At 44.8% G+C, this 14811-nt stretch overlaps 1 protein-coding gene across 18 annotated transcripts in view; it reads right to left on the bottom strand.

Annotated features, from left to right (window-relative positions):
- Positions 1–5337, bottom strand: part of MICAL3 (microtubule associated monooxygenase, calponin and LIM domain containing 3) — an 84195-nt gene extending 78858 nt beyond the window's left edge. For 9 of the 18 annotated variants that reach the window (XM_075210687.1, XM_075210688.1, XM_075210686.1 and 6 more), the window contains exon 1: positions 4993–5242. The gene's annotated coding sequence lies outside the window, so the exon portion shown is untranslated. Of the gene's footprint in view, positions 1–4992; positions 5244–5269 lie in introns of those variants that run through there. The other 9 variants (XM_075210685.1, XM_075210681.1, XM_075210683.1 and 6 more) reach the window with 4 other exon arrangements.
- Between the last annotated feature and the right edge of the window lie 9474 nt (positions 5338–14811).

Here is a 14811-nt window from a genome sequence, read left to right as displayed (position 1 = left end):
GCTTTGTTTCTTGCCCTCTTTCCCACAGGTAACCTTCTGCCAAAGTCATATCCCCCTCCGCAGGGCGTGCTGCAACAAACGTCAAAGTAACGGTACGGGGTCTTTAAAACCTCAATGTTAGTGGACTCCTTTTAAAGTTAGGGCCATCGTTATTCCTCTGTTGAATCACTCTGTAGGTCTCTACACTGGTTGCCTGTTTTCTACCGAATCAAATATAAAAATACTTTTACTAACCTACAAGGCCATCAACAAAGCTGCACCAACATACATCTCCTCTCTTGTCTCAAAATATCTCCCAACTCGGCAACTCCGTTCTGCACAAGATCTGCGTCTCTCATCCACTCATTACATCCTCCCATTCCCGGCTACAGGACTTTTTTCGGGCTGCACCCACTTTGTGGAATTCTCTCCCTCGCACAATAAGACTCCTCTGGTCTACAAGCTTTCAAACGTTCTCTGAAAACCCACCTCTTCAGACAAGCTTATAATATTCCTCAACCACCCTCTTAACCTCACCCTATTACCACCCGTTATACAACTACCCCTTGACCAACATTGTTGTGTGACAGGATCATTTAGCTTATGAGTCACTTTTACCTTTGCAGTCTGGCTGGACCGACTGCAAATGTAGACTTCACCCCATGTGTCAAACTCCCATTGTCCCATAGATTGTAAGCTTGCGAGCAGGACCTTCTCATCTCTGTCTGTTTTACCCAGTTTGTTTATTAGTTTACTGTGTTTGTCCACAATTGTAAAGCGCTACGGAATATGTTGGCGCTATGTAAATAAATAAATAATGATGATGATGATCTACCTCCACATAGTACCAGCAGATCTACTACAACCAGATCAGTTCTTGCTTGGTGGCCATCGATGCAGGAGTTCAGCCAATGGGGACGGGTTGAGGTCCAAAAAATACAAATTAAATTGTAATACAATGCCAGTGTCCCTTCAGATGCCACAAGAACTGTTCCAGCCAGAAACTGCAGCCCCAGAAGTAGTTTGACTAAGTAATTTATAAAGACAACAAACTAAAACTTAAGAAACTGGGTTCTATTCGGAGCCAAGAACCCATGTATTTATAGTAGTATTTAATGAGTCACAAAATGTTTGACGCACAATCAAAACTACGAACACGACGACTATAACAGAATGGGAGAAATGACCAGCAGACCTGGGGGGGTGTTTAGCTACAAACACCATGAAAATATTGCACATTTTGTAGCGAGCAGAGAGGCTTTGAAACACCCCTCTGAGCTCTGTCAGCACTGACATCCTCCTTCTCCCCCCTCTGCCATCACATGACATTCTGAGCCTGTGTCTGTATAGCAGACTGATTGCGTCTGGCAGCCATTTTTTGTTTGCCAACCATAGAACTTTATTTGTTAATGATTTGTAGGAGGAGAAGCTAAGAAAAATTACTATTAGATGCAAGCTTAACAGGTACTTATTTAAAGAGAAAAAAAATAAACCTTTTATGAGGCTGCTTTAAAAACGTATAAAACATAAATGTATATAAAGTTATTGTACGTAAGCTGCGTTCTTCCAGCAGGACATACCACAAATGCTTACAAAGTAATATACATGAGCGTGCAGCCTATTAATTCACCAGCGACGGGCGAGACGTGTCTCACGGAGGTCACTGGTTCCTAGTCAATCAATACTGAATATTGGTTCAGTCTACAAACGTCCGCCTCCACTTTTACAGGCAGAAGTCAATAAGAAAAATAACAATAATTTGTTGGCATCAGCACAGGCGAATCCACGGGAACAGAGCGCAGAATTTCAGGTTGATCCCGATAAGCTCAGATCCCCCAGCCAGCCCGCAGAGCATCGCAGCCCAGGCAGATAAGGTTACCCGGTCATCACACACACACTGAGCTGTCACACGTAGCGGTATCACACCTTGTATGTCACAGATACCGCGAGCAGTTCACATCTGACACACGCATTCCTTAATCAGTTACTGCCTGTAACACGGGGGCTGGGTAATTAGAGCCATCCAGCGCTCAACGCACCAGAGCTCAGAGCCCAAAATAGGACAGAAACCATTTATCTCTGCTTAAAGGGACATTAAAAAAAAAAAAAAAAAATCTTCAAGCTGTGACACAGAGTACTGACATTTGAAGCCACCTACACACATTGGCAGCAGTTCAGTTGCAGTCAAAACAAATAGAGTATAATAATCCCATGAGCAAGTGACATCGGTGAGGCACTAAGTGCCTCCTGACTCAGTGCCTCACAGCCAGCGATATCACCGTCCACAATTTTTTGTACTGAAGAAATAGTCATGAGAATGCAGCCTATAAATTCATTGGGAGCTACCGGCATTATGAGGCACGAGGCACTTGCAGGGTATTGTTGTGATGTGAAGCAGATGGATGTGACCTCACAGCAGCTGTGAAGCAAATACCCGTCCACTTTTGCTCCTGGCTTATTGTAAGGCATTCCTGAGGCGTTTACGTGCGATAACAAGTGGTTGGCACAAGATGCTTTTGGAATGCACATGACCACCAGCTAGAGGAGTTGTGCTAGTGTTAGATACGACTTTTAAAACAAAAAATATAAATATATAACATGAAAAATACTTTTAAAAAAAAAAGTTACTACTGGGACCAATATTTTGGGAGACATTTCGGTTAATGTCAATGGGTAAATATTTTCCCTGGCTCATTAGATTATCAATCTGGCTCCTACATTGGTCTCACACACTCCTAAAATCTGTACTATTTTGCCCACCTATGCGTTCATCATATGGTAGACAGCAGTTCAGGTGTTGATGTACCTAAGCCTGCACCTAAGCACCCAATTGTACACAGCCTTACCCACTTGTAGGCACAGTCTGACCTGCATATAACCCACCACTGCACACGGAGCAAGACTGAGACAGATTCATAAAATACACAGTGCCTACGAAAGGCCTAATTGCCCATAACTCTGTACTGTTATGTACCAATGCCCAGAGTCATGTGGTAAATGACAGAATGTCTAACTTCAGGCCCAAAATCATTTAACCATAAAACAGCTTTCACCAGAACAAATAGGTTTCCAGCAGGCTGGCAGATGACAGAGGTGACTGGAAGCACCGGATACTTCACCAGGGAGTGTGAAATTCCAGATTTTGACTCAGAAAACTCCTGGGGGCTGTGGGAGCAATTACTCAGATAAACCAGCGATGTTAAAGGCTTTCAACCTAGCAAAAATACTGTAAATGTGTGAAAACACAGCAGCATACAGAGAAGTGCCCACGTTTTTGCACGCTACATAATCCGGGTCACTCCTCTCACACAGCCAGACCAGTATTTACAGCTTGCACAGGTGTAGATGCATCAATTCAGAAGGCCTGTGAACATATTCTCTCCTTTGTGCAGTACAAAGGGCTGTTTTGGTGCTTTACAAAAAGCTGAAGGCTTGAACATTGCAACAGGCTGAAGCTGGTAAACAGCCACATACAGGGGATTCTTACAGTCGGGTTCCTGCCAAGGCACCTTGTGTGTAGTGGGTTTAAAAATAGCCCAGAAAAAAAACTGCTGCTTCAGGGCAAAGTGCTCTTCCATGTAACTCCACTGGACCGGTGCACTGTGGAATCACCTCGGGCATTGCTAAAACCAGGTCTCCAGAATAATTTAATTACCTCAGGAACTGACATTCCCATGCAACAGTGAAAATGCATTAATAATATATAACGTGCATCATTTAAAAATCACTTCTGCAAGAGGAGACGTGACATTACAGCATCTAACTGCAGCAAAATCATTCACCATACATAGACCCTGCAGTGCAAAACACACAAAGTATTGAAGATGAACCTGAGAGCTCTACAATACAATACAGCATGAATACAGAGGGAGGTGGTTTGTTTGTGACAGGGCAGAGAATTAGACTGGGAACCTTGTGATACATTCAGCACTGGCAGACACTGACAGATATATAAACATTAAAGAGATATCACAAAAGCAGCTGATAGCCAGCAAGTAAGTGACTCACAGGGCAACTGCAGACAGAATACTTTTACAGAACTCGCTGTAAACATCAGGCATATACATGTCATGCAGGGTAAGGGTTACCTGGGTATAATGTAACTGTGAGCTGGCAGATGAAAACATCTTATCAGCTGTTACACTAGAGTCTAGTGTAATTGCCTGGTGACTAGACAATTACATTGTAAAGCGCTAGGGAATATGTTGGCGCTATATAAATAAATGATGATGATGATGATGTTAGTCATCAGACCCTAAAGTAGTAGATTCAGGACACAGCAGAGGTGGCAGCAGTCATAACATTTGGACAAATATGAAACCATTTTGTACATAGCAATGCAGCCAGTTATTTAAGATGCGGTCATAGAGGGGGGGGGGTCTGGGTGTTAAGGCAGCTTGTGAGCGTCAAGTAATATGTTGCTCAGCTATCAGATCCCCTTACAAAATGCATTCCCAAACACAAGCCCAAAATAACCTGGTGTCTGATGCCGCGTGTCCTAAGGAGCTGACACTCTAATAGTAGGCAGCTCTAGGTGTTGTGGGACTACACATATCAGCTAGAGCTCACTTTCAATGGAAAGTCAGAGCATGCTGTGACTTGTAGTTCAACAACAGCTGGAGAACCAGACTGCAAAAGCCTGGTCTACTGTCTATCCCAAGGTCACCATGGATGAATGAGGACCCAGACAAGAGGGGGCAGATATAGTCATAGGCAATAGCACCAGTGCCACATTCCAGGACACCTTGCCGTCTGAATGGAGGGGACCCCCCCTTAGGGGGTCACAGGGTGGCTTTAACCCGTGCTGTGCCAGCTGCTGAGTAATGACCTCTGGGTAATACCTAGTGATGACAAGGAGCCATTGCTGCAATGCCCCCACCCCAGGACCTGCCAGAGCCTCCAGCTGGAGAGGAGAGGGTTAAGCATCCCCCCCGGAGGGAAGAGGTTAATGAGGCACAGAGACCATTGGGGGCCCCGGGGAGGGCTCTGGGGGGCCAATGGGGCGGGTCTCACCTCTCAGCTGCATTCCCGGGAAGAGCCGGCCCCGCCCGCCCGGCAGTCTGCGCTCAGACAGCAGCAGCGGCTCCTGGAGTTCTCCGGACAATTCTTCGCTGCAACATTGTATCCAACAGCCGCAGCTACGGCCCCGCCCACCGGGGCTAACCACTCTCAGGAGGAGGAGGGGGTGTGACTGTGCCAAATCAGTACCTGGCAGGGAAGCCCCAGCCTGCTGCTTACACCCTGACCCACAACGCGACCACACTCACCCTAACACGGGGTAATAACTTACCGGGAGCGTAAACTAGAACCATCCCCTCCCCCTGCAGACAGGTGCTGATGGTACAGCCCACCGTGTGAGCCGATTGGTTACACTGCAGCCTGAGAAAATATAATAGGACAAATGGGGCGGGCAGGTTACCAGCGGATGAATTGACCAATGGGAGAGTGGGGATTATACCCAGGCTCCGCCCACAGGTGTGTCTTAAAGAGACAGAAGATTATTATCATCATCATCATCACTATTGTTATTATCATCATTATTATTAATATTATTATTATTAAAATTTTCTAATCCAAGCATTGTAATGACACATTATAAACAGACATAGACAGCTGCTGATATTATCATTATTACTGTTCAAATAGCTAAATGTACTTATCTCATAGTAACTAGTTATTGTATACTGATGAAATCCTGATTCGTCTACAAGGCTGGGTGAGGACTTCACGTGCTTATATTATTATTATTATTATTATTATTATTCTTTTATTAGCTTTATAGATCAACTGCATTGTGGTGCCAAACGAAGGTGCAGCGAGTAGGATAATAAGTCCATGATCCAGTTTACAGCAGACCTCTATCCCACGTGCACTGTGTTTTCTACATTTCTGGGTCTATTTTGCGATCTGTAGTCAGAGCATTGGGACATTCACAGCACAAAATATAAATCCAGCTATTATAGAAGCGACAATGGAATATGGGGTCTGTTTAATATTAGGATAAAACCTCTGGATCCAGAAAAAAAATGAGTTTTTAAAAATTTAGGGATTTTTCCTATTTATCAAAGCTACCTGGTCTGTAAAGGCTGCCGCCATTGCTGGGAAAGCCTATTTATCTAGAATGTAAACTCTAAGGGGCAGGGTCCTCTCTTCCTAATATCTCCTGTCTGTCGTCTGTCTCCTTTGTACGTCCTGTCACGTCTTTTGCTGCACTCTGTGCAAATCCCCATAGCATTACTCACACTCATCTGTACTACTTACGTGTATTACCTCATCTCCTTGTGATTTGCTTACTGTATCCGGGGCTACTGGATCCGTGGAGTAACAATTGACCGTAGTGGTACATTTTCTTGTTGCGCAATAGAAGATTGAAAGCCTTCATAACAGAGGGGTCTTGTTAAATAGACCCCTATATTTGTTAAACACCAAATTTAATACTTTCAAATTGTATTGTAGCCTCCCTCATTATGTAAAAGGTGTACGATAGATTAGGATACAGCTGCCATCATTTATAAAACGTTTAATAGCTCTCACAAGCCTGACCCTGTTCTACCTCTTGTATTGGTTCATATTTGTCAGCGATGTCCTGCAAATAACGTGTAATAAATACATATAAATAATGCACTTGTAAGTATTAAGTAGGAAATAAATATGGCAGCACTGGATCAAACTGTATTCAGGGTCTGATCAACCATGATCCATATGCATGATCCATGAATTGGCCACTGGTCGTTGATGAAATAGCTGAGGGGGGTGATGATTTGCCTGAGGGGAATGATTAAATCACAGAGGGGGTTATTTGCAGCTGGGGGTGTTATGAATTGGCTTGGTGGGTCATGAATTGGCCACTGAAGGATGATGATATGGCTGAGGAGGGGGTCATGAATTGGCCGCTGGGGGTCATGATCTCTGTATTATGTGGCGGTGACGAGGATGCTCTCTGTGGTCTCCGCGGTCATTAGAATTCTAAATACTAGTCAGGTGGGGCTGGTAGAGGTTTGTGTTTGATTATTGCTCTTTGACAACAATGTTTCATATATTTTATTGCCTGTGTAGGGGGCAGTTTTATCTGGCCACACTGGAGTGCTGCTGTGTCTGAATTGAAGGGCCTAATTATTCAGGGTTTGTTAACATTTTGCATTATAATCCAATTTTAGCACATTTTCAAAACAGGATCCGAACTTTCCAGAAGCCAAATAGAAGACAACGTAGGAGCAAGAGTGAGCAATAGAGAACAGCACAATGTTGATTGCTGGATGTTCAGTTAATGTTTTTTTTTTTTGAGGGGGGGGGAGTAATGGGTGTACTAGCCTGGGGGTGGCCGGAACCCTTTATCGGGCCCTGCCTATATTACTTTGGATACCAGCTGCTTGGTAATATAAATAAACTAAATGGATACAAAACAAAATAACACACTTCATGTCAGCACTCGTCCTTAATAGTGTCAATCTCTATATATCTAGCACAATAAAAATATTCATACAGGTTCATACAGTGATAAAATAAAAGCATTTACTCTCGGACCCCGACATCGAGGGTCTTCTTCCATCTGTTATAATACCTACGGACACATCTTAATGTTAAAGGCTAAACTGTGATTAAAAAAGGTTTTAAACCAAACCCCAAATAGCTCCATCTAGTCAGCAGACAAAGGGTTATTTGGCTGTGATTAACAAACCAGCCTTGCCAGGAATGACAACACTTAATGCTGGTTTATGAGATTAAATACTTTTCTTTAAATCAAATTATGAACTAATAACCGCGTGTTTGTATTGTGCTAGATATTACAGATATAAGGATAGTTACATTAATTGTGTTCTTTTAAGCATCAAATTCTACATTTTAAAAAAAACTAAACTATATTACGAAATTATTTCAAATTTGAATAACAGAGAATACTGAATGCACTGGTCTTGTGTCTATTCCTGTATAAGATCCACTGGATAAAATGCACAAAATAGAAATAAAGTTACAATGTAACCAATATTACAGTTGAATCCCTGGAGCACTAAGTGCACTTATCATCTATCTGCCCCCCTCCCCCCCTCCCAGGGTGATTACAGACAGTCTCATTGCTTTGGGCGATGAGATCACCCTCCTGGAGTCATAACGGATGACCCGAGTACCCAGTGTAATAGCACATACACCAGTGGTTCCCAAAGTTTTGCAGTTCACGGCACCCTTAGAGATTCCATAAGTTTTTCAAGGCACCTCTCCAAAATAATTACCGAGCACTCGTTTTATAAGTAGTTGGGTCAAAAAAACGTAATAAGTATTTAGGTCAGGACAGAAATACTTATTTAGTTATATGCAAAAATAATACACATAAATCCAAAGGAAAAGAATATTTTTATATATTTTTTTCGATTATATTTCTGTCAAAGAATAATTTACAGCTAACACACTCTGTGCCCTCCTTCATCTCCACACACTCTGTGCCCTCCTTCATCTTCACATACTCTGTGCCCTCCTTCATCTCCACACACTGTGCCCTCCTTCATCTTCACACACTGTGCCCTCCTTCATCTTCACACACTCTGTGCCCTCCTTCATCTCCACACACTGTGCCCTCCTTCATCTTCACACACTCTGTGCCCTCCTTCATCTCCACACACTGTGCCCTCCTTCATCTCCACACACTGTGCCCTCTTTCATCTCCACACACTGTGCCCTCCTTCATCTCCACACACTCTGTGCCCTCCTTCATCTCCACACACTGTGCCCTCCTTCATCTCCACACACTGTGCCCTCTTTCATCTCCACACACTGTGCCCTCCTTCATCTCCACACACTGTGCCCTCCTTCATCTCCACACACTGTGCCCTCCTTCATCTTCACACACTGTGCCCTCCTTCATCTTCACACACTCTGTGCCCTCCTTCATCTCCACACACTGTGCCCTCCTTCATCTCCACACACTGTGCCCTCCTTCATCTCCACACACTGTGCCCTCCTTCATCTCCACACACTGTGCCCTCCTTCATCTTCACACACTCTGTGCCCTCCTTCATCTCCACACACTCTGTGCCCTCCTTCATCTCCACACACACTGTGCCCTCCTTCATCTCCACACACTCTGTGCCCTCCTTCATCTCCACACACTGTGCCCTCCTTCATCTTCACACACTGTGCCCTCCTTCATCTTCACACACTGTGCCCTCCTTCATCTCCACACACTCTGTGCCCTCCTTCATCTTCACACACTGTGCCCTCCTTCATCTTCACACACTCTGTGCCCTCCTTCATCTCCACACACACTGTGCCCTCCTTCATCTCCACACACTCTGTGCCCTCCTTCATCTCCACACACTCTGTGCCCTCCTTCATCTCCACACACACTGTGCCCTCCTTCATCTCCACACACTCTGTGCCCTCCTTCATCTCCACACACTGTGCCCTCCTTCATCTTCACACACTGTGCCCTCCTTCATCTCCACACACTCTGTGCCCTCCTTCATCTCCACACTCTGTGCCCTCCTTCATCTCCACACACTCTGTGCCCTCCTTCATCTCCACACACTATGCCCTCCTTCATCTTCACACACTGTGCCCTCCTTCATCTCCACACACTGTGCCCTCCTTCATCTTCACACACTGTGCCCTCCTTCATCTTCACATACTGTGCCCTCCTTCATCTCCACACACTGTGCCCTCCTTCATCTCCACACACTGCGCCCTCCTTCATCTCCACACACTCTGTGCCCATTGCATCCACTCCTCCTTCATTCTTTTGCCCCTCCATTGCTGTTTCCTATCACCATTCCCCTCCGTTTTTGCCCCTCCAATCCGGCGGTGCCCGGGATCCAGCATCCTCTCTTCTGCTGCTCCTCACTGAATGTCGAGCGTGATGACGTCACACCCGACATTCAGTGAGAAGCGAGGAGGGAGGAGGATGCTGGGTCCCGGGCGCCACCGGATTGGTAAGTTGTTTTTTTCTCCTCCTGGCCAGGGCACCGCTGTGACAGCGCCACGGCACCCCTGGGAGCCGCAGCGGACAGGCGTATATCCGTAATTCTGCAGGCCTGCATGGGCTGTGTTTGTGGAAATGCATCCGTACTGTTCTTGTGCTGCGTTTTTATTATCATCCTTTATAAGGCGCCACAAATGGTCCGCAGCGTTGTTTGCAGATCCTACAAACCCCCCTTCCACTATTTGCCATTTGCACATTTAAATTGTAAAAGTGGAGATGTTGCCTATAGCAACCAATCAGATTCTAGCTGTCAGTTTGTAGAATGTACTAAATAAATGATAACTAGAATCTGATTGGTTGCTATAGGCAACATCTCCACTTTTTGAAACCCGCAGCTTAGTAAATATACCCCCAAATGTGCACTCATTTTATGGTCAATATATTGCAATGGTTATACGCTGATAAATGTTACATGCGAACTCGCAAGAATGTCATCATGCAACTGTACCTTATGCAAGATTTATACACGATTATTGATCACGTACATATGTAAATACCTAATTAGCAGGACAGGAGCTTCCGTTAGGAGAATCGCTACCTAGAGCTCCGATGGTTAAGCAGTGTTTCGGTATAATGTCCCTTTAACTTAATACATTTAAAAAAAAAATAATGATGTTTAATTCATTTTTAAACCGTTTAGAGTTCTCTCATGCCTTGCGCAGGCCGTGGAATTAGATAATCTATTATTCTCTCCTCACCTCACCCCGGCACAGACCTCGAGGCCGGCATAACATAGCCAAGTACCTGTCTCTGCGACCTGCGGCCCTCTAGGAAGAGCTGGACTGATCCTGTAGTCTGTCAGCCAAGGGCAATCACGGGCTCTTAGATCTAATGAGATTAACGAAACAGAAGAGACCATCTGACGCCTTCACCTAAACTGCTAAGATTCTCTTCACCCACAGCGCAGGTCCGTGCTGACAGATGCACCCCCAATAACCGTACAATATTATTTACCAACACACATCGCCGTAATCTGACTGTACCCAGCGCTGAATCGTTCTGGATCCTCCACCGGACTCATCTGATAATAAATACACCATAACACATTTGCTATTGTCAGTGTCAGTACACAAAGATTACATTCTGTCATCCATATCTGACTCCGGATTTGGCGGGGAAGTGGGTGTGGCCGTGGGACTGAATTTGGCATTGTGAGGCCGCACATACATGGTAATGAGATTAACCATTACATGTGGCGTAATTCGCACCTTGGCAAAACCATGTTGCACTGCACTGTGAGGGGGGGGGGAATTAATATGTGTAGAGAGATTTAGAGTTCGGAGGGGGGATTCCGGCTCAACTCTAAAATAAAGCTACCCGGTATTTGTGCGCTAAATGTAAAAGCAGACAGTATGGCATGCACAAAAAAAAATAGCATTTGCACCTCTTGCATGCCAACATATAATTGTGGTTTACTGTAAATATCTTACACCCATATATTTTACTCGAATATTAAAGTTAAAATGAGCTTTTCAGACTAATATTACATTTTCCTTTAAAAGCATGACGGATGGGAAATGTCGTAGCTGCCGACATACAGAATTGCTGTAAGAGATGTGATATACTGGACAACGGGAGCGACCTTTCCCAAAACAGTGGTGGATCTGGGCATGGTGTAGGCAGATTAAGAGTATGGACAAAATTATCCTGACTATACAATCAAAAATGTAATATTTGTATGCGCATCTCTGGAAGGATCTCTGCATTTAGCTGCAATTATGGAGATAGAATGAGGTATAATCATCTTTTCTTATTACATGTTCAACGGTTCCTCCCTGTTATTGGATGTCTGCAGTCCGCCAGATGCTACCTTGACAGATAAATAAAATAATCGGCAGCGAAAATCTGCAATAGCGGATTATATCGCTGGGAAAAGCTATAACCAGGTTTTGGGACCTAAGGACTATCCTGGAACTGGTACGTGGACTGCCTGCGTTGATTCGGGCGTTGTTTCTTCATCTGCTGTTTTATGGCTGGCCATAGGGGGCGCCTGTGTTACCTGTCTGCAGGCCCGGCGCTCCCATTAGGCAACCTTAGGCAGTTGCCTAGGGCGCCGGGACCTGCAGGGCGCCGCTGACTAGATTTTCTTATCTCGTCAGCGGCTCAGGAGAGGGTTGCAGCGGCGGCGGGGTGCCGCCGCTGTTTTTCAGTGTCCGCGGCGCATCTGTGAAGTATCACACTGTCTGTCAGACAGAGACAGTGTGAATAAAGTTCATTCCCGGCGCCCCCCTTCCCTTCCAGAATGCATCACTCCGGCTCCTGTGTGAAGAAGGCGCGGATCAGCTAGAGAAAAGGTAAGTAAAATATACTTTTTTTTTTAGTGTGTCCACGGCGGGGGAGGGGGGGCGGCGAAATTTTGCCTAGGGTGCCGTGAACCCTAGCACCGGCGCTGCCTGTGTGTCCAGGTGTTGTGAAAGTACAAGTCCCAGCATAACTTGCAAACTATCGCCTGGCTATCTACTGGCAAAGCATGCTGGGGTTTGTAGTTTCACAACACCTAGAGAGCCACAGGTTGGTAGTAGATTATTTTATGTGTTTGGCTCTAGATGGTGTCAAGTCAGGTTGCTGCCTTTGCTGTTTCAGTTTGTTTTGGCCGGTGAGTGGTGTATCTACATGTTGCATCTTCCATCCTCGCAGGAACACTAGATGTGATTAGTGAAAGCGGACAGTTAGTCCTTTGTCTATATCCAAGCCATTTATTACCCTGCCTATCAGTGCACAAAAACAAACAAGAAGATCTGTGTTTCATTCTTTGTGACTGGTCACATTAGGTCTGCTGGGTATTGTCACGTGGACACTGACCGATGAGAACTCTCATATCGAGTTTATATTTACAAGGTCATAAACATTTCTTGCAACACAAGCGTGATCTTGTTACAAAACCTTGTTTTCCTTCCTGTGCAGTACATAATTTTAGAACATACTAGCCCAGTGTTTCCCAGACCCACTTCTCAGGGACCCCTAACAGTGCAGGTTTTCCATATCTCTTTGCTGGTGTAATCATTACTGACTTATACAATGTAACAGATCCATGGGTGGTAGAATTATATCACTTGTCACCTGGAAAACCTGCACTGTTAGGGGTCCCTGAGGACTGGGTTTGGAAAACCTATATGACCCCCGGGAGATGCAGTGGGCAATTCTACAATGATGGGGTAGGCGGGTAAGGATCACAAGATTTGCGCCATTATGGCTCACCTCTATCTGATGACACAAAGACACTCTGTGTATTCCTCCACTGACCAGCAGAATTGCATATATTCCCTGAATTCCTTTAAGGGTCATTTAGGAACATGCAGGAACGAGCCACAGCGGAGCTCCTGTGATGTAGTTTTCCTATTTTTGTGCCTGTTCTTAAGAGAAGCTCATAGATCTGTATGTGAAGATCGCAGTACCTGCATGGAGGGTGAGAGGGGGCATAACATCTTCTGATGGGCGAAACAGAGCGGATAAGGGAGTTCTTGGCTAAACACGATCTGGGGGGCACTCATGCTGTTTGAATTTCACCCCCTTTCTGAAATTGGATTTCAATTTGTGTGCCATCACAAAATTCTTTGGTTCTTGAGTTCTGACCCAGGATCCCCAGAGGCCAGACAGTTTGGAAGACCTCAAAGTGAGGAAAATAATCTAGGAGAGAAATATTCCAGGGTCTAATCCTCCCCTCTTCTTGATAAGAATGGTACTCTCGGAGCTCAGAGCAATCTTAGATTTACAAGAGTACTGAACATGTTTCTGCCCCTTAAGAGTTTCAGAATTGAGCCCGTATAGAGGATCAACAGCAACCTTTATTCTGGGAAAGTCAGATTACATTGTGGACTTTTTCAGTCGTTCTGCAGTTTACCCAGGAGAAGGGCAATTAAGTCAGGAGGTTTAATTACATTAGGCAAAGACATAGAGTTCTCCATCTGTAAACCTTATAGCTAAAAATGAGAGAAAATTTCCAGAGAAAAGAGATTGTAACATATACAGTCTCTATGGTCTGTGACTTCAGCCTTCGCTATATTTCCGAATGGTTCCTGAATCTGAGAGTATTTGATTTAATGTTGGGGAGAGGGAGGCCTAGAGCGTTCACTCATTGCTTGGCTTTCCAGGAGATGCATAGAATCTGTCTCTTTTCCAGACGGGCCCCATAAATCCAGGATCCAGAAAAGCAGCAACTGAGCATAAGACACCAGCAGCAGTTGGCGATCAGAGCTACAGGAGCTGGTAGGAGCGAGCAGCTCAAACCGATATGACTCCGCCTACTGACCATTTGGCCCCGCCTACAACATAAGGTGAATTTCACAATATTTTGCAGGGCCACGTTAAATTCCCAGTTCGTCTCTAATCCTGCCAGATGGCAATTGGAAACGTGCTTAGTATGGCTATATGATCCAGTCACACAACCGTGGTGGTTTGGGGGTCAGTAAGTTGTTTGAGTATAGAAGTAGAATTTAAGTACTGTGTAGAGGGGGGTAATCAGGTAGAATTACCTAATGATTGTTAAAAGTGTGGTTCTCTAATTTAAAAGGTTTGTCTAAAGAGGTGATTTTTAGGAAGCACTGTAAGGGTTAGAGGCTGGGGAAAGTCTTGTTGTACAAGTGGGGGGTTAGAAGCAAGTAATGCGATATTAGGCACAGCAGGGTGTCCAGCTGGGTGATATTTTGAGACACAGGAAGAGATGTATGTTGGTACACTGTTGTTTACGGCTTATGGCTTATTATTCCATGTTAGATTCAGCCACGCCCGTTGGCAGCCCAACGTAAGGACTGGCAGAGCGGAACAGAAGTAGTGATAAAAATGAGTCCGACCTCCGCATTCAGAATGGATCGTAGGGGTGATAGTCTGTTTAGGGGTAAGAAGGGAATTGCAATGTGGGAGAT

This window comes from Mixophyes fleayi, chromosome 4 (genome assembly GCF_038048845.1).
Source record: "Mixophyes fleayi isolate aMixFle1 chromosome 4, aMixFle1.hap1, whole genome shotgun sequence".
In the NCBI taxonomy this organism is placed as follows: Eukaryota; Metazoa; Chordata; class Amphibia; order Anura; family Limnodynastidae; genus Mixophyes; species Mixophyes fleayi.
This window is presented reverse-complemented; position numbering and strand designations above follow the sequence as displayed.